This window comes from Anomaloglossus baeobatrachus, chromosome 1, assembly GCF_048569485.1.
Source record: "Anomaloglossus baeobatrachus isolate aAnoBae1 chromosome 1, aAnoBae1.hap1, whole genome shotgun sequence".
Classification (NCBI taxonomy): Eukaryota; Metazoa; Chordata; class Amphibia; order Anura; family Aromobatidae; genus Anomaloglossus; species Anomaloglossus baeobatrachus.
In genome coordinates, this window is record NC_134353.1 from 735,498,140 (window position 1) to 735,519,317 (window position 21,178).

The window sequence follows — 21,178 nt, forward strand, 5'->3', positions numbered from 1 at the left end:
TGCCCGTCCCAGGAGAATATTAACCATCTTTAGAGTCACATAGATTGGCCACTGGTGATCGTGGTATGATATTTTCAGTAGGACCAGACTAATTGTGTTTTGCTCTTCAGTCATCTTAGTTAAGTGACCTATAGGCATTGACCCATATTTGTTTCCATTGTATAGAAAGACACATTTTAGTCTACACTTAGGACTGCCTATGAATCACAGATGGTCAGTTATACTTATTAATACTTATTAAAAATGCGCATTCCATTTAATAAGTACTCAAGTGTTTATCACATACCTTACAGACCATCTTTGATTCTATAATTAATACCCCTATTAAGGAAAAATTCCCAAATTCATGTGTGGGCAACTGTACATTATCTCAATAAATAGAGATGCTACAAAAAATGAATGACATATTCTTATTCGAAGGCCTGAATATACTAAAATGAAACCTGATACTTGGAGCACCCTTGAAATTTTTTCATTTGTTCACCAGTTTTTAAACCAAATTTATCCTATCGTTGTAGACATTTCCTTGGTCTCTATTAAAAATTTGAATAGCTCTAGTAAACTCGCCTGATGGACACCTTAGGTAACCTCACCTCCGATCAGTTAGTGATGGTTGTGGAACTTCAGGTTTTTCTCCTCACTTCTTAGAGAAGGTGAGATGTGTATTAGAAAGATCTATTACAGATGGCTACAGGTATCTCATATGTATTGTGTATTTCTTTTCACCTCACTGTGGTGTACTGCAGCATCTAAATCCTGCAGTCAATCACAGTCATTATTGTCAAAGCTCTATAATGAAAATGAAGTGACTTTGCTGAATCTTCCACAATCTGAACTGCTCAAGCTAAAATAAATAAATCATATAATCTAAAAAAAATATACAGTCAGTAATACCTTGACTGAAGAGGGCACCAACTTCCGAATTTTTCAAGATACAAGCTGTGGTTCTGTATCTTTTTTGCTTTATGATGTGAGCAAATATGTGAAGTACGAGCAGCTTAAACGCACCCTCCCTCTGGTCCTCCACAGCATGGTGTCCTGATCTCATGTAGACAGCTGATTAGGTGTGTGCATCATGCCGCTATCATGCTAGGTATGGGGAAGTACCAAGCAAGCGGCGAAAGGTAAGGGAAGGGGACCACTGCATCTAGAGAAGGGGGAGATAGTGACCCCTGACCAAACCAACAGCTGGTCCCTGGGGACCCTCACCACCCTAGATAGGTTCTGTACCTATTTGCTGAGCCGGATACCTGAACATAGGTATCCCTTGTGCTGGACCCTACATAAGGGTGGCGCTAATCGCAGCAAAAGGTGGCGCTACAAAGTATTAACTTAAAGGGGACGAATAATATTGCACGTCCCACTTTTCAGTTATTTATTTTTTAAAAAAGTTTAAAATAAGCAATAAATTTCGTTCAAGTTCACAATTGTGTCCCACTTGTTGTTGATTCTTCACCATAACATTAAATTTTGTATCTTTATGTTTGAAGCCTGAAATGTGGGAAAAGGTTGAAAAATTCAAGGGGGCTGATTACTTTCGCAAGGCACTATAAATGTTTCCATGTTCTATTCGGGATAGCCAATGGCAGGAGAGATCCCGATGGACGGGTATGCGTTACCTTGGAATGTGCGCAAATACATCAAGCAGACACATAGTCACATTCTAATGCAACCCTCAACGAGGCAGGAGGTCTGAGGTTGCTTTATTTCCTGGATGACCGCAAATACAGAATTGTGATGTTCCCGAATTTGTTTACAGCTCAAATTGGGTGACACAAACAACTTCCCTGAAGGGCAAGAGGTCGGGAGTCGGGACATCCTTCTGAGCGTTCAACACCTCCCTCTCCAGGTCTGGGCACAAGGTTGAGACGATCACCCTCTTTTGTAAAATGGCTACCAGGTTCACATGATCACTACCACCAGGGAAGCTCCGGGACTATGCATATAACTTGATGTTTTTAATCCTTGGACAGTAAGTGACAGTAAAAATTAAACCTGGTATAAAACAATGACCATCTATAATGCCTGGGATTGAGACTTTTGGCAGACTCGAGATATGACAGGATTTTATAGTCTCTGATTACCGTAATGGGATGAACTGCCCCCCTCTATCCAATGGTGCCATTCCTCGAAAGCTAACTTAATTGCCAAGAGCTCTCTGTTTCCAACATCATAGTTTCTCCCGGCTGAGGACAATTTCTTGAAAAAGAAAGCACAAGGACGCCATTTACCAGGAGACACCTTGTGACAACACAGCCACAACCCCCACCTCAGATGCATCAACCTCCATGATAAAAGGCTGCAAAACATCAGGCTGACTGAGTATAGGTGCTGTGGAAAAATATCTTTTTAAAAAGGAAAAAGCATGCTGGGCAGAGTCTGACTGCCCATTTAGAGAAATTTGTCCTTTTTTTGTCATGTCAGTGAGTGCTTTATAATTACCTAATAGTTCTGAATACATTTCTGGTAAAAACTGGTAAAGTCTAGAAAGCGCTGCAACACTTTCAGGTTTTCCGGATAGTTCCAGTCAAGTACAGCACGGACCTTCTCAGGATCCACCTGAAAACCTGAAGATAACAATATGCAAAACAAGAATGCCGTGGAGACACCATCACATGTTTCTCAACGCTGGCAGGAAACTAGTCAGGTCTTTCACCGGGAAGGAACAACCACGGGATGGGCAGTCTCCAGTCAAGGAAACCGCCTATACCAAAATATGGTATCCATCCACAGACAGCTGTTTCGGGGTATTTGCCCCTCATCAGTGTGTAGTAGGAAACTGGCTAGTGGGAGCAACGCGGCATTCTTGTTTTGCATATTTTCCCAGGAAGCCTTGTTCTAGTGTCCCTGCGTTGAGAAACATGTGATGGTGTCTCCGCGGTGTTGGATGTTGATCTCCTCGAGGTCAACCATCCTTACTTATGTAGTCTTCTACTAGGCATTGCTCCCACTAGTCAGTTTCCTGCTCCACACTGATGAGAGGCAAATACCCCGAAACAGCTGTCTGTGATTGGATACCATGTTTTGGTATAGGCGGTTTCCTTGACTGGAGACTGTCCTTCCCGTGGTTGTTCCTTCCCAGTGAAAGACGTGGCTAGTTTCCTGCCAGCGTTGAGAAACATGTGATGGTGTCTCTGCGGTGTTGGATGTTGATCTCCCCGAGGTCAACCATCCTTACCTATGAAGATAACAATAGGTACCCCAAAAATTGTACCTCTTGGACAACGAAAACACAATTCTCCAGTTTGGCATACAGCTTATTATCTCTTAAAATCTGTAATACCTGTTTTACATGTACCTGATGTGTCTCCATTATCGTCCAAATAAACCACCGCAATTCTGCCCATCAAATGGTGAAATATATAATTCAAAAAATGTTGGAAACTGGCATGGGCATTAGTGAGTCTGAATAGCATGACAAGACTTTCAAAATGTCACTCAGGTGTATTGAAACTTGTTTTCCATTCATTCCCTTCTCTGACTCTAACCAGATTATAAGACCCCCTTAAATCCAACTTGGAGAATGATTTAGCTCCCACAATCTGGTTGAATAACTCTGGAATCAGAGGGAAAAGATAAGGGTCTCGAACGGTAATCTGATTCAATTCCCAAAAATCCAACCAAGGGAGGAGACTCCCATCTTTCTTCTTAACAAAGAAGGACCCTGCCACCATGGGTGAAGATATGTCCCTTCTCCAGACTCTCAGCAATGTAATCCTTCATGGCCTGTCTCTCTTGGCCAGAAAGATTATACAGTCTGGACTTTGGAAGTTTTGCTCAAGGAAGCAGATTAATGGGACATTCATATAAATGATGCGGAGGCAAATCCTGACACCCCCCTCTGCAAAAATACATCCTCAAACCCAGAAATAAATGCAGGCGAGGACTCCGTAGAGAGAGAAGTGTTCAAATAATTATCAATACAGTAGTTTCCCAACTCCATAATTTCCCTGGATTGCCAATCCACTACAGGATTATGTTTCACTAACCAGGGTAGACTGAGTACAATCGGAGTGGGAAGGCTTTCCAGGACAATGCAAGAAATTACTTCATAATGCTGGGGTCCTTTCCTCTGTTTTATACCACGTACCATCTGTGTCAGGCATCTCTGAGCAAGTGGAGCTGAATCAGTGGCATAGATGGAGATGAGGTTAGTTTACATTCTGCAGGTAACCCCATGAGTTCTTACAAACAGAGCATCCACCATGCAGACTCCGGCTCCACTATTCACAAACACAGAAATGTTCTCAGTCCTGCTCTCTAGCACCACCTCTGCTGTCAGGAAAAAGCTAGAATTACATGTGGAAGACAAACACATATCCTGATTGTCCATCCCCACAACAAGGCTAAACCAAGTTCCAGATGTTCCTTTCTTCTTTGAAACTGAGGGACAGACTCAAACAAAATGACTCTCTGTAGCACAAAAAAAACAAAGCCACCTTCTTTTTGTGGATTTTAGTGGGAATGTGCGACGTAGTGGCTCTCCCTAGCTGCATTAGCTCCTCCAAACCCATGAGTGATGGTTCACTCCCAGATCACCTTACAGCCAGCAATGAGGTATAGCCCCGAGAAATGATCTCCAGGGAAAATGGCCTAACCAGGCTATCTCGGAGGTGTCTGTCCACACGTATAGCGAAGGACATGGCAGCTTCCAAGTACTCGGGAGTTTCATAAATCATCAAGGCATCTTTCAATTTCTCTGATAGGCCTTGACAGAATTGGCTTCTAAGCTAGGTCATTCCATTTAATGTCGGTTGGCCATCTATGAAATTCTAAACAATAAGTCTCCGTTTACTGATCCTCCTGCTTGAGGTAAAACAGCCTGGACTCAGCCAAGGAGACTCAGTCAGGATCATCATAGATGAGACCCAAGGGCTCAAAAAATATATCCACCTACCGGAGACAACCGAAGCGATGTGGTAAGGAGACAGCCCAGGATTGTGGATCCCCTTGCAACATTAAGATAGGTTCTGCACCTATGCGCCAAGCCAGATACCTGACCATAGGTATCCTAAGTGCTGGACCCTAAATAGAGAATGTGTTGGATGAGCCCTTCATCAACCCCACTAAATGTTAAAGGAAGACACAAGGAGGACACACAGTGGAAAAAGCATGAACTACTTATCAACAGATGACATAGGCAGGACTTCAGCAAGCTTTAGCAATGATACTACAGATGAGATCAAGCCACCTGCTTGCAAAAAGAGCTAGAATGAACTGAAAAATATCACCAGCACCAGTCCAAGGGAAAAGGGAGTATTTAAGCACCAAGAGAATACTGATGATCATCAGCTGAGTGGAAGGTGAGTTCCTGCTGGGTCCAAAAGGGGGAGAGATGAAAATGCAGCAGGAAAGCTATTACAATGACTACTAACAGCAGGAACAATATAAAGTCAGGGATCATTTTGAGCAGCCAAACACAGTGACCTTCTATAGGTCAGAAACCACATGACTGTCTGTCACCCGTATGGTAAATCCCAAGCACTCAGTAGGACAAGAAACAAAGGTAATACAAATGTGTTTTATTGATAGACCATCTGCAAAAGGAAAAAGAAAACATTGGTTTTGCTCTATTTTTGGTAGTGGCGTTTCTTTTTCCTTTTGCAGATAGTCTATAAAAAAATACATTTGCATTACCTTTGTTTCTTGTCCTACTGAGTGCTTGGGATTTACTATACTGTTTAGAATTTTTCCCTTAAGCACCTTCCTCTATATGCAGAAGAGCCTGGCTTTACCCTTATATTCTGTCACCTGTGACAGCCGCACACTTAAAAACTATTATTCTCATGCTCCCTTCAGTCCCCCACAGTACGGCGTCATCAGCTCATGCAATCAGCTGATCACCGTGTGAGAAAGTGTCAGCTGATTAGTATGTGAGAGCTGCGCACTCATCACACACTGATCAGCTAACTGCATGAGATGAGGATGCCACACTGTGGGGGACCAGAGGGAGAATAATAGGTTTTTTTATAGTCTGCGGCATAATGGGTGCCACGTATCCAGAATGGGGAGCTGTGTACTAGGAAGGGGGGCCTTGTACCAGGATGGGAGATCATATGTACCAGGATGGGGGTCCATACACCAGGATGGGGGATCAAATATACCAAAATGGGGGCCATGTACTAGGAAGGGGGACCATGTACCAAGATGGAGGGCCATGTACCAGGATGGAGATCATATATACCAGCATGCTGGCCATGTACCAGGATAGGAGGCCATGTACCATGATAGGAGGCCATGTACCTTGATAGGGGCCATGTACCAGGATGGGCAATCATATATACCAAAATGGTGCCCATGTACCAGGATGGGGGATATGTATATACCAGGATGGGGGACATTTACCAGGATGGAGGTCATATACCAGGCTGGGGGCCATAAGTAGAGGCTGGAACATATTAATAGCATTTCAGTTAACTTTAATGGGGAAATTTAACTTGACATACAGTACGAGCAAATTGAGTTAAGAGCTCGGTCACGGAACAAATTAAATTCATAAGTCAAGGTATTACTGTATATTAAATAAATTTCACTGGCTCACAGTGATCTGTCTCATATTTTCTGGATCCTGGATAAAACGATACATTCTTGGCAGTAAAAAAAAAAAGTGGCATGTATGGCTATTTAAACCAGCTAGTGAAGAGTGATAGTTTGAGGAGTATTAGGTCTCGTATACATGAAGAATATAGGGCATTCTTCGGTTTCCGACTTCTTTTCTCATATCACTTTTTTAGCACTTTGAAAGAACTGTATTTAAAAAAAAAAAGTTACTACATTTGAAACATGTGTGTGACAAGTCCTAGCATCAGATTTAGATGTCTGATTTTCTATATGTGGTTTTCAGGGGTAGAACATGTACCCATTATAGTCTATGTAGCTCTTCACATGTCCATATTTTTTTGTAGATGGTGTGACTAAAAAAAAAATCACACAGACAGGTCCAAATCGAAATTATGACGCAAATCTATGGGTCCCTGAAAAATCACACATTGCCATCCGTGAGCCATCTCTGCACTGTCCTTAATTAACATTGTAATATGTAGGAGAAGCTTTACAATTTATTTTTTCATATGAGAAAAACACAAATGTAACACTGATGGTTAAAGCCGAAAAACTGACCAAATACTGATGAACTTGCATCCAAAACACTGATGAAAGCAGCATGCAATTTTGCATGAGGCCTAAAATTGGCATAAAACTCCATAAACTCAAGTTTGTATGTGCTCTTTTTAAAGTAACATCTGTACATACAGGCACATCTCAATAAATTAGAATATCATTAAAAAGTTAATTTATTTCAGTAATTCAATACACAAAGGGAAACACATATATTACCGTATATACAGTCATTACACACAGAGTGATCAATTTCAAGTGTTTATTTCTGTTAATGTTGATGATTATGGCTTACAGCCAATGAAAACCCAAAAGTCATTATCTCAGAAAATTAGAATATTATATGAGACCAGCTGAAAAAATGATTTTAAACTCAGAAATGTTGGCGCCTACTGAAAAGTCTGTACAGTAAATGCACTCAATACTTGGTCGGGGGTCCTTTTGCATGAATTACTGCATCAATGCGGCATGGAGGTGATCAGCTTGTAGCACTGTTGAGGTGTTATGGAAGCCCAGGTTGCTTTAATAGCAGCCTTCAGCTCGTATGCATTGTTGGGTCTGGTGTCTCTCATCTTCCTCTTGACAATACCTCATAGATTAGGCCAGGTGAATTTGCTGGCCAATCAAGCACAATGATACTGTGGTTATTAAACCAATTATTGGTATTTTTGTCAGTGTGGACAGGTGCCAAATCCTGCTGGAAAATTAAATTTCCATCTCCAAAAAGCTTGTCAGCAGAGGGACGCATGAAGTACTGTAACATTTCCTGGTAGACGGCTGCACTGACTTTGGTCTGGATAAAACACAGTGGACCTACAACAGCAGATGACATAGATCCCCAAACCATCACTGATTGTGGAAACTTCAGACTAGACCTCAAGCAGCTTGGATTGTGGCCTCTCAACTCTTCCTCCAGGGACCTTGATTTCCAAATGAAATGCAAAATTTACTTTCATCTGAAAACAACACCTTGGACCACTGAGTAACAGTCCAGTCTTTTTTTCTCCTTGGCTCAGGAAGGACACTTCTGGCGTTGTCTATTGGTCATGAGTGGCTTGACACAAGGAATGTGACAGTTGTAGCCCATGGTCTGGATACGTATGTGTGTGGTGGCTCTTGAAGCACTGACTCCAGCAGCAGTCCACTCCTTGTGAATCTACCCTAAATTTGAGAATGGCCTTTTCTTAACAATCCTAACAAGGCTGCAGTTATCCCGGTTGTTTGTGCACTTTTTATCTACCACACTTTTTCCTTCCATTCAACTTTCCATTAATATGCTTGGATACAGCACTCTGTGAACAGCCAGCTTCTTTAGCAATGACCTTTTGTGGCTTACCCTCCTTGTGGTGTGTCAATGACTGCCTTCTGGACATCTGTCAAGTCAGCAGTCTTCCCCATGATTGTGTAGCCTACTGAAACAGACTAGGGGACCATTTGAAACGCTTAAGGCCACGTCACACTAAGCAACATCGCTAGCAACATCGCTGCTAAGGAACAACTTTTGTGACATAGCAGCGATGTTGCTAGCAATGTTGCTGTGTGTGACATCCAGCAACAACCTGGCCCCTGCTGTGAGGTCGTTGGTTGTTGCTGAATGTCCTGGGCCATTTTTTAGTTGTTGCTCTCCTGCTGTGAAGCACACATCGCTGTGTGTGACAGCGACAGAGCAACAACTAAATGTGCAGGCAGCAGGAGACGGCTTCTGCGGATGCTGGTAACCACGGTAAACATCGGGTAACCAAGAAGCCCTTACCCGATATTTACCTTCGTTACCAGCGTCCGCCGCTCTCAGCTGTCAGTGCCTGCTCTCTGCACACGTAGCCACAGTACACATCGGGTAATTAACCCGATGTGTACTGTGGCTAGGAGTGTAGGGAACAGGGAGCTGGCACTGGCAGTGTGAGAGCGGCGGACGCTGGTAACGAAGGTAAATATCGGGTAACCAAGGTAAGGGCTTCTTGGTTACCCGATGTTTACCGTGGTTACCAGCGTCCGCAGAAGCCGGCTCCTGCTGCCTGCACACGTAGCAAAGTACACATTGGGTAATTAACCCGATGTGTACTGTGGCTAGGTGTGCAGGGAGCCAGCGCTAAGCGGTGTGCGCTGGTAACCAAGGTAAATATCGGGTTGGTTACCCGATATTTACCTTAGTTACCAAGTGCAGCATCGCTTCCACGCGGCGCTGCTGGCTGGGGGCTGGTCACTGGTTGCTGGTGAGATCTGCCTGTGTGACAGCTCACCAGCAACCCGTGTACCCGTGTAGCGACGCTCCAGTGATCCCTGCCAGGTCAGGTTGCTGGTGGGATCACTGGAGCGTCGCTTAGTGTGACATCTCACCAGCGACCTCCTAGCAACTTACCAGCGATCCCTATCAGGTTGTATCGTTGTTGGGATCGCTGGTAAGTTGTTTAGTGTGACTGGACCTTTAGGAAGCCTTTGCAGGTGTTTTGTGGTAATCATTCTAATTTGCTGAGATAATGACCTTTGTGTTTTCATTGACTGTAAGCCATAATCATCAACATTAACAGAAATAAACACTTGAAATAGATCACTCTGTGTGTAATGACTTCATATAATATGTGTTTCCCTTTAAGTAGTCAATTACTGAAATAAAGTAACTTTTTGATGATATTCTAATTTATTGAGATGCACTTGTATGTGCAGAGCCCTCAAATTAAGGGCAATTCCAAATATAATATATTTGCCAAATTGAAAAATAATGACCATGCTAAAAATAGCAAAATGCTTTTGGTGGTGTTAGCTTTAAATTGACTGTGTCAGCAGACAATGACTGTTCAAACCAAGTACAGGCGCTCGGTGCATCATGGTGTGGCCAAACGTTTTTATTGCACCTTCCCATCAGCTTGTTTTCCCTCTATCCCCCTCTTAGATTCACAGCTCTGGCTTTAAAGAACAAGTGAAGAGCGGAGGAGATAGATTTAAAACAAGCAGGTAGGAAGGTATTCTTAAATGTTTGGCCACATCATGGCGCACTGAGCGCTTGTTCTTGGTCTGAACAGTCATTCTGTGCTGACAGTCTTTTGAAGAGGCCTGACTTTTGGATATCTTTAGGATAAGGTTTAAGATCATTAGATTCCAGATTCCCTTTCTAGATCAATGGTGCAGATTAATCACATTAAGCGTACCAGAAGCATGTCTCAATTTGCGCTAGAAAAATAGTGTAAATTAAATCAAAGGGATATCCTTAAGTATGTAGTTCATATGAAAACTACACATTGCTGCAGCTAGATCTATCCATTGGATCCTGTCAGAAAAGGTGGCATACTCTGTACATATGCAGCACAATGTTTTTGTCTATCAAAGCAAAAGACAACTTGGTGGAACCCAATGAATCCCATAACAAAGCAAATCATCAATGTCCAATGTTCTATGGCTCCGACACAGCATTGGGATAAACGGATTACAGATAGCCCAAAGCTGATGTGAACTGATCCATTAAAGGGTCGAGGATAGTGATCACGAGATGTCCATAAATCCCATCCGCTTTCTGGAACTGGAAGATGCTACATTTTTGATGGAGTGAAAATATACAGTCAAAAACTCAATTAAAAACATATCGTGCGAACGTAGCCTTAAGTTTGTATTACCAAATGTAGTTTATGGTGTAAACATATCAGTCTGTTCTTTTATGCTTTAGGTTATGTTCACATGACCTCAATAAGGATGGGGGCAGAGCAGGACCCGGGTCTGACTAGTTTATGGCCTTCTAGTCTGTTAAATAGCCACAGTCTCAGTGTGAATATGCTCCTACACATTGCATATATAGCAACCTATACTTCCGCTCATTTCTCTGGTTATGCTGTTGTTTCTTGTACTCTGTACAAACAGGGGTGTGGCTCCCTTTTTTGAGCTGTCATTTTATTTATTGCTTCTCATAGGCAGGTATCTGCACAGTTGGGCCCCGATCCTGCTCTGCCCCCATCTACATTAAGGTTGGCTGACACAAGGTGAGGTTTTAATACTAGAGGATTTGGGCCTGTTCCGATTGGGGTACACCTTGTCGCAGTGGGGTGGCTTTTTATGCTTTATTGATCAAAAACAGTGTTATTAAGTGCCCTATGTTAATTATATGTACTATTGCTATTTACTTACTTACTGCAAGGTATATGCTCCTTTTGCTTCTATTTAGGTTTTGTCTGTTAAATGGCTACAGTGTGAACATGCTCCTATACATTGCATGCATATCAGCTTGTGCTCTTGCTTATTTCTTTGTTTTCATTTTATAGTACCAGCATCTGTTCTCAGTTATAGAAAGTAATGAAAAAGTGCAAAAAATGCAGCATAAAATTTATTCTGCATTTTTGTAGTGTTTGTTTGCAGCATTTTTAATGAATAAAACTGATTTTATGTTTTATTTATGTACTATAGACAAATCTCAGGTAATTCAACTGAAAACAAAGCAAAAAATGCATTGAATGCAGCTATTTGCTTCAATTTATATGCAGGATTTTTACTGCCCAGAGTGCAGGTTTTGGCAATAGGGAAAAAAAAACACAACAAAAATTCCAAAAGTGTAAAGGGGGCTTTACACGGTAGCGATATCGCTAGCAATTTGTAGCGATAGCGAGCGTGTAAGTACCCGCCCCCGTCGCGCATGCGATTGTTTGTGATCGCTGCCATAGCGAACATTATCGCTACGGCAGCGTCACACATACTTACCTGGTCGGCGGCGTCACTGTGACTGCCGAACAATCCCTCCTTCAAGGGGGAGGGACGTTCGGCATCACAGCGACGTCACTGCAATATCACTTAGCGGCCGGCCAATCAAAGCAGAGGGGCGGAGATGAGCAGGACGTAACATCCCACCCACCTCCTTCCTTCCACATTGGGGCCGGCGGCAGGTAAGGAGACGTTCCTCGCTCCTACGGTGTCACACATAACGATGTGTGCTGCCGCATGGGCGATGAACCACCTGGATAAACAACCCTTACCGATTTTTGAGTTTGGGACGACCTCTCCATGGTGAACGATTTTCACCATTTTTGAGGTCGCTTAAGGTCGCTGATCAGTGTCACATGCTGCGATATCGTTAATGATGTGCGTCACTAACAACTTGACCCCGACGACAAAACATTAACGATATCTTAGCGTGTAAAGCCCCCTTAAGTGTGCTTTCTCTAAACTATGGCCTTGAAATAGAAACAAGTTAGAAGTTGCAATCACTGGGGATCTTGACACTGAGACACCTACCAATTGCTTGAATGAAGGAACACAGAGCTGCTCTCCTCCATATGTATTTCATAGGCTTTCGTTGAAGTTTGTTTCAGCATTGGAGAAGAGCAAGACTAGCTGACATCTTCTGTTCTTTTGTTTTAGGGATGTAACGATGTGACTGTGGGAAAGAGAGGGACAGTGTCTCTCACGTTAGGGGACCCTAGGCCAGTCATGGCGAACCTTTCACAGGCCGAGTGCCCAAACTGTAGCCCTAAACCCAATTTTTTTTCCGAAGTGCCAACCAATCCTATTATGTAAATAATTGATTTGACCTTTGCAGTCTTCTCTTCTCTTCAGCAGGGTGCATCATGCTCATGCATGCTTACCACACATTGAAGCTAAGCCTCTCCCACTGCCCTTTTCCAGACACAGGAGTTGGATTGATCTTTCTGGAAAAAATTGCAGCATATTACACAGAGATTTTAGCATGGAATGCAATCAGATTTCACCCTGAAATCGACATCAACATTTCAAAGTCTGAACATCTTGAAATCCCATAAGGACGTATGAGTTGCTCTCCTCCCCCTTCATTGTATAGTTATGTCCTCCTTCCTGGGCCACTTCCTGGTAAACATCTCCCACATCCTGATATATATTTCCTACATTCTGGTATATTTGTCCCCATCATGGCCCCATCTTTTGTAAATGTACCCGATCCCAGCATATTCCCCATCCTGATAAATATTTCTCATCCGGTAAATGTACCCCATCCTGGTAAATGTTCCCCCATCCTGGTAAACGTTCCCCAATTTTGGTAAATGTACCCCCATCCAGGTAAATGTACCCTTATCCAGGTAAATGTCCCCCTTCCTAGCATGTTCCCCCATCCAGGTAAATGTTTCCCTTTCTGGCATGTTCCCCTTCCGGGTAAATGTTCCCCATCCCAACACGTTCCACCATCCTGGTAAATGTACCCCATCCCGACATGTTCCCCCATCCTGGTAAATGTACCCCATCCCGACATGTTCCCCCATCTTGGTAAATGTTCCCCATCCCGACATGTTCCCCCATCTTGGTAAATGTTCTCCATCCCGACATGTTTCCCCATCCTGGTAAATGTTCCCCTTCCTGGTAAATATACCCCATCCTGGCAGGTTTCCTCCATCCTGGCATGTTTCCCTCATCCTGGCATGTATATTTTCACTTTCCTGGCATGTATGTTTCTTCCATCCTGGCATGCATGTTTCCCCATCCTGGCATGCATGTTTTCCGCTTCCTTGCATGTATGTTTCTTCATCCTGGCATGTATGTTTTCCCCATCCTGGCATGTATGTTTCCCCCATCCTGGCATGTATGTTTCCTCCATCCTGCCATGTATGTTTCCTCCATCCTTCCATGTATGTTTCCTCCATCCTGCCATGTATGTTTCCTCCATCCTGCCATGCATGTTTCCCCCATCCTGGCATGCATGTTTCCTACATCCTGGCATGCATGTTTGTTTCCCCATGCTGGAATGTTTGTTTCCTCGACCCTGGCATGTATGTTTTCCCCATCCTGACATGCATGTTTTCCCCATCCTGGCATGCATGTTTCCCCCATCCTGGCATGCATGTTTCCCCCATCCTGGCATGCATGTTTCCCCCATCCTGGCATGCATGTTTCCCCCATCCTGGCATGCATGTCTCCCCCATGCTGGCAAGTATGTTTCCCCCATCCTGGCATGCATGTTTGTGTCCCTGTTGAGGGTAATAATTGAGTAAACTGAAATACTTAATTCAGCCATTTCATAGACCCAAATATATAGTTTAGTTGATGTAGCCTAACACATATTTATGAATGCTTTTGTTTTTTACTAACAAATATATATATACTAGCTGTACTACCCAGCTTCGCCCGGGTTAATAACTGCTGTTAACAAAATAGAATGTATTAACAAAAATTTATTCTGCACGCAAAAAACACAAAACAAATAGAAATGTAATTATTAAAAGGCAAAAACTAAGCTAATAGAAGCATTTCACAACATATATTTCAACACCCCAGATATTTCACACAGATTTAACTAAATTGGCCAAGTAATGTGCTCCGTCTGTCTCTTTCCAGGTCTGTCTCTTTCCAGGTCTGTCTCTTTCCAGGTCTGCCTCTTTCCAGGTCTGCCTCTTTCCTCGTCTGTCTCTTTCCCCATCTGTCTCTGTCTGTCTCTTTCCCCATCTGTCTCTGTCTGTCTCTTTCCCCATCTGTCTGTCTGTCTCTTTCCCCATCTGTCTCTGTCTGTCTCTTTCCCCGTCTGTCTCTGTCTGTCGCTTTCCCTGTCTGTCTCTATCTCTGTCTCTTTCCTGACTGTCTCTCTCTGTCTCTCTGTCTGTCTCTCTCTATCCATCTCCCCACTGACATCTTATTACCTCACATGTAAGCTTCTTATACCATGAATGTCTTTTGTTCCTATAGCAACCAATCACAGCTCCTACTAATAACCTGTAGTTCCAGGCTTCATTTACTTTAATGAATGCATGTTTTTTGGAACGTAACTGTAAAACGCAGGGTTAAATTTTCCTGTCAAAAGATAGTCTACGATGTTCCCTGGGTCACATGAGGTGTCTGTGCAAAATTTCGTGATTGTAATTGCGACGGTGCAGATACACTTCGTTTCACTTTTTTCCCCATTATGTAGATAGGGGCAAAATTGATTGGTAAATTGGAACGCGCAGGGTTAAAATTTCATCTCACAACATAGCCTATGACGCTCTCGGGGTCTAGACGTGTGAGTGTGCAAAATTTTGTGGCTGTAACTGCGACGGTGCAGATGCCAATCCCGGACATACATACACACATACATACATACACACATTCAGCTTTATATATTAGATATATATATATATATATATATATATATATATATATAAGCTGTACTACCCGGCTTCGCCTGGGTTAATAACTGCTGTTAACAAAATAGAATGTATTAACAAAAATGTATTCTGCACACAAAAAACACAAAACAAATGGATATAAATGTAATTATTAAATTGTTGCCTATTTTAACCAATCAGAGCTCAGATTAATTAACTGTAGCAAAATAGAAGCTAAGCTGTGATTGGTTGCTATTGGCAGCCTGATAAATCTCCAGGCAACAGAAAGCCCTCCCCCTGACAGTATATATTAACTCACACATACACATAATAGACAGGTCATGTGACTGACAGCTGCCGTATTTCTTATGTGGTACATTTGTTGTTCTTGTAGTTTGGCTGCTTATTAATCAGATTTTAATTTTTGAAGGATAATACCAGACTTGTGTGTGTTTTAGGGCGATTATGTGGTGAGGTTGGTGTATGTGGTGTGAGATGTGTGCTGAGGGTGGTATAAGTGTTCAAGTACGTGGTAGTGTGTGGCGCATTTTGTTCATATCCCCGAGTGTGGTGAGTATCCCACTTCGGGGCCCCACCTTAGCAACTGTACGGTATATACTCTTTGGCGCCATCGCTCTCATTCTTTAAGTCCTCCTTGTTCACATCTCGCAGCTGTCAATTTGCCCCCAACACTTTTCGTCTCACTTTTTCCCCATTATGTAGATAGGGGCAAAATTGATTGGTAAATTGGAACGCGCGGGGTTAAAATTTCGCCTCACAACATAGCACCCGACGCTGCCCGGGATAGTAACTGTCTCTCTGTTTCTCTCCCATTCTCTGTCTGTCTCCCCCTCTGTATATATCTCTCTGTCTCTCTCTCTCAATCTATTTGTCTGTCTGTCTCTTTCCCTGTCTGTCTCTTTCTCCATCTGTCTCAATCTCTTTCCCTGTCTATCTGTCTGTCTCTTTCCCTGTCTGTCTCTTTCCCTGCCTGTCTCTTTCTCTGTCTCTGTCTCTTTCTCTGTCTGTCTCTGTCTCTTTCCCTGTCTGTCTCTGTCTCTTTCCCTGTCTGTCTCTGTCTCTTTCCCTGTCTGTCTCTGTCTCTTTCCCTGTCTGTCTCTGTCTCTTTCCCTGTCTGTCTCTGTCTGTTCGTGTCTGTCTCTTTCCCTGTCTGTGTCTATCTCTTTGTGTCTGTCTCTTTCCCTGTCTGTGTCTATCTCTTTGTGTCTGTCTCTTTCCCTGTCTGTGTCTATCTCTTTGTGTCTGTCTCTTTCCCTGTCTGTGTCTATCTCTTTGTGTCTGTCTCTTTGTGTCTGTGTCTATCTCTTTGTGTCTGTCTCATTGTGTCTGTGTCTATCTCTTTGTGTCTGTCTCTTTGTGTCTGTGTCTATCTCTTTGTGTCTGTCTCTTTGTGTCTGTGTCTATCTCTTTGTGTCTGTCTCTTTGTGTCTGTGTCTATCTCTTTGTGTCTGTCTCTTTGTGTCTGTGTCTATCTCTTTGTGTCTGTCTCTTTGTGTCTGTGTCTATCTCTTTGTGTCTGTCTCTTTGTGTCTGTGTCTATCTCTTTGTGTCTGTCTCTTTGTGTCTGTGTCTATCTCTTTGTGTCTGTCTCTTTGTGTCTGTCTCTTACTTTGTCTATGTCTGTTTCTTACCCTGTCTGTGTCTGTCTCTTTCTCTGGCTGCATTGTGACACGCCAACATTCCATATAAGGGCGTGGCTGCGCATTCTTCTGAAGTTCTGGCTGCACTGTGGCTCCGAGCTCCATTCGCTTTAATGGAGGCAGGTTTTTTGGCGAATAACTGTAAAGAGCGGGGTTAAGATTTCCCCTCGAAACATAGCCTATGACGCTCTCGGGGTCCATACGTGTAAGTGTGCAAAATTTTGTGGCTGTAGCTGCGACGGTGCGGATGCCAATCCCGGACATACACACACACACACACACACATACACACACACACACACACATACACACACATTCAGCTTTATATATTAGATATATATATATATATATATATTTAGTGATTTTCCTTAATACAAAATGCTAGCACATGTAACTTATAAATGGCTCCTACATCCTGGCCACCACCCAAGATGATGAATACAAAGAAGAATTCTCAACATATGGACTGACCAATCCAGCAGAGACTATGCAAATTCCTATATGTCCTGAGCCCGACCTTCGATACTTGATTGGACTATAGATTTTGTCTACACCCTTTTCTTATATAGAACTATAAAGTTTTCTGAACAATAAACTAAGGCGGGCTTTGCACGTTGCGACATCGCAAGCCGATGCTGCGATGTCGCACGCGATAGTCCCCGCCCCCGACGCAGGTACGATATCGTGTGATAGCTGGCGTAGCGATAATTATCGCTACGCCAGCTTCACACGCACTCACCGGCCCTGAGACCGTCGCTGTGGCCGGCGACCCGCCTCCTTCCTAAGGGGGCGGGTCGTGCGGCGTCATAGCGACGTCACACGGCAGGTGGCCAATAGCGGCGGAGGGGCGGAGATGAGCAGGATGTAAACATCCTGCCCACCTCCTTCCTTCCGCATATCCTACGGAAGCCGCGGTGACGCTGGTAGGAGATGTTCCTCGCTCCTGCGACTTCACACACAGCGATATGTGCTGCCGCAGGAGCGAGGAACAACATCGGACCGTCGCGTCAGCGTAATTATGGATTACGCCGACGCTGCACCGATGATACGATTACGACGATTTTGCGCTCGTTAATCGTATCATCTAGGCTTTACACAGTACGATGTCGCATGCGATGCCAAATGTGCGTCACTTTCAATTTGACCCCACCGACATCGCACCTGCGATGTCGTAGTGTGCAAAGCCCGCCTAAGACAGAAGCTCTGGCACCTGTCATGGAGATAGTTATAACTGTCTCACAGTCCGTTATTTTATTCTCGAAGTGCACACATGACATTATAATTTGGGCATCGAAAGGGTGTGCCAAGTCTATTCCTTTTTGGACAAAGGAGGCTGCTCTCGAAGTAACCAGGGGTTGCTCGATAACGAGGATTTGATCACCCTCATTTTTTTGGACCATGGTAAGAATCAGATACATCGTATGTGTTGTTTTGCTTGTGGCTAGAGAAACCCTTGGAGAAAGTTGGGCAGTCTCTAGTCTGGAGAGGTAGTAGTGCACCGGAGGCTTAACGGTGTGGCAATCACCTGCTGATGACTTAGAGAAGTACCCAGACCCCTAGGTGCTGGGTGTAGGTCATTAATAAGGATCTGACTGCTTGTGCTGCTGGAGATTGCTACGGGGCTGCGAGAATGGAGAAGTAGGGGGCTAGTGTGGGTGACAGTGAGAGAGGAATTTATAGCGGCTGAGGGGGAAGAAGGAGAGGAGCTGGCTTACCAGAGTGATATTTTTTTGGGAATTTGGAACAGAGAGATAAGGGAACCGGCGTTTTTCCCTGTGTGTATCACATCTATTCCCATGTCTAAAGCCCGAAATAGGGACGTATGAGGAAAGGTATATAGTATTCATACGTTGGACGCGGAACTGTGTCCACTTTACATGGCAAGGAGGGGGAGGGGTTCAGGTGGAGGATAGTGTTTGAATCAGCGTATTCCCCTGAGTATTAACTCATGCACTGCTGTGTAAGAAGCCGGAAACAGGGACGTATGAAGAACGGTATATAGTATTCATACGTTGGACGTCGTAAGTGTGTCCTTATTACACAGCAGGGGAGGTGGGAAAAGGATTCAGATTGGAGCTGGCTAGTCCAATTAGAGCACTATGTATACTCTGTTCAAGAAGAAATTGTTTTTTTTCCTGCATGAGCTGAAGGATTGTAAGAAGTTGTGTACAGTTGTGGGTATCTCTGGGAGAAAAAATTGCAGCCCAGTACAATGGACATAGGTAGTGTAAAGAATCTATGATGAGATTGTGGAGTTATCACTCCTCAGTTCAGTTTCAAAAATGTTCCTAACAGGATCATTCTAACAAAGGAAAGATGGGGAAGAAATAGGTAGCACAGCTCCCTTTCGCAAGCTGGAATGCACATTCCTCCGCAGATACAGCCCCCACATCTGGAAGGTGGGGGTAGGCAGCTCCTCATGAGTTGCAGAGAAGAAAAAAAACACAAAAAAAAACTGACCAAGTGTTAAATGTGCATGTAATTGTGCTAGGTTTTCTATCTTAAGAGCACGTTTTGATAATTAGGAGATTTTTGGTGGATTCTTTTAGTCTAATGAGAATATTGAGAGTTTACAAGTACAAAATTTGTTATTTTGAATCCCTTGTCCTGCAAAGGGATCATGCAGAAATGTAGGCGTTTATAGAATAGTAGCCTATAGCAGAGCGCATAAATGCATAATAATGTAGACAATACCCGTATACACCCAGCTTAGGAGGCCCCTCTCAATGGTTCTTTGTCCAAAGTTCTCAACCCCACCCCTTTAAACTCTTTTTTCTTTTTTTTTGGGGGGGGCCGAGGTGTTCTTTGGTATACATGACTAACACATTTGAATAAGTATAAAATAGTATATTTGCTAACTCAGCTATCCAATAAATGCAAGTAAGAGATACATAAGTGAAAATTTTGAAGAATTGGTAAATAGAAAAATGTAACTGCCCACATAAAATAATTGGTATTTTAGAAGTCCTGCATCATTATATCTTAAAAATAGAATAGAAGCAGATAAATACTTATCTTTGTACTGTGTTAGCTAATCTAAAAATCTTAAAAGACTTACCCCAATAATGTTAGAAGGTATCATATCCATTTGTAAAAAGGAAAACAAATATAATGCATCCAGCGGAGATGTGTATTGTGGAGAGTAGAGGTTTCAAGACTGTTTTCTTTAAAACAGAAGATGAAGTTTTTTTCCTTTGCTCTGGCTTCTACTAAAAGATAAGGATGGAATGTGGCCTTCCCAAATGGTGAAGTAAGTTCTGTTTAACCCTTAAGGGTGCTTTACACGCTGCGATATCGCTAGTTATAGCTAGCGATGTCGTGCACGATAGCACCCGCCCCCGTCACTCGTGCGACATTTGGTGATCGCTGCCGTAACGAACATTATCGCTACGGCAGCATCACATGCACATACCTTGACAGCGACGTCGCTGTGACCACCGAACAATCCCTCCCTCAAGGGGGAGATGTGTTCGGCGTCAAAGCGACGTCACTGCAACGTCACTAAGTGGCCGGCCAATAGAAGCGGAGGGGTGGAGATGAGCGGGACGTAAAATCCCGCCCATCTCCTTCCTTCCGCATTGCCGGTGGACAGCATGTAAGGAGATGTTCGTTGTTCCTGCGGTGTCACACATAGCGATGTATGCTGCCGCAGAAACGACGAAAACATCGTACCTGTGGCAGTAGCGATATTAAGAAAAGGAGCGACGTGTCAACGATCCCCATTTTTGAACGATTTTGTGATCGTTGATCGTCGCTCCTTGGTGTCACACGCTGCGATGTCGCTACTGGTGCCGGATGTGCGTCACTAACGACGTGACCCCAACGATATATTGGTAGCGATGTCGCAGCGTGTAAAGCACCTTTTAGAGTTCAGGATTTTACATTTTAGTATCCTGCTAATACCTGAATAATTAAATTAACTTTGCAGAGAAAATTAAATTTCTTGAAATATGCAAATTAGTTTTTTTTTGTTTTTATGGTTATATTTTTATTTTGTGTTTCTGCGTACAGACTGCCAGTATTTTATTAATTGGTTTTCCTTTCTTTTATAGAGACAGTATATACAAACCGTGTTATCTATCGTAAGGTTTCAAAATTCACCAGCAATGTATATTGTTGATATAGGTTATATCCAATGTTTTGCTTTAATTTGGGTTTTTATAGTAAATTATTGCCTGCTGTCTTATTTTTTCTTTTAGGGAATACCCGCATAAAAACTCTGAATTTTGCCAAATTGGTAAACAAAAACAAAAAAAGGGGGGAAGAAGTTATTTATTATATTCTCCAACAGTAGAGGGCACAGCAGACATATTAGATAGGCTTTAAAGCTGGCCTTTCCCTTGCAACAGTTATGTTTACTAGACTACTATGAAACATGAC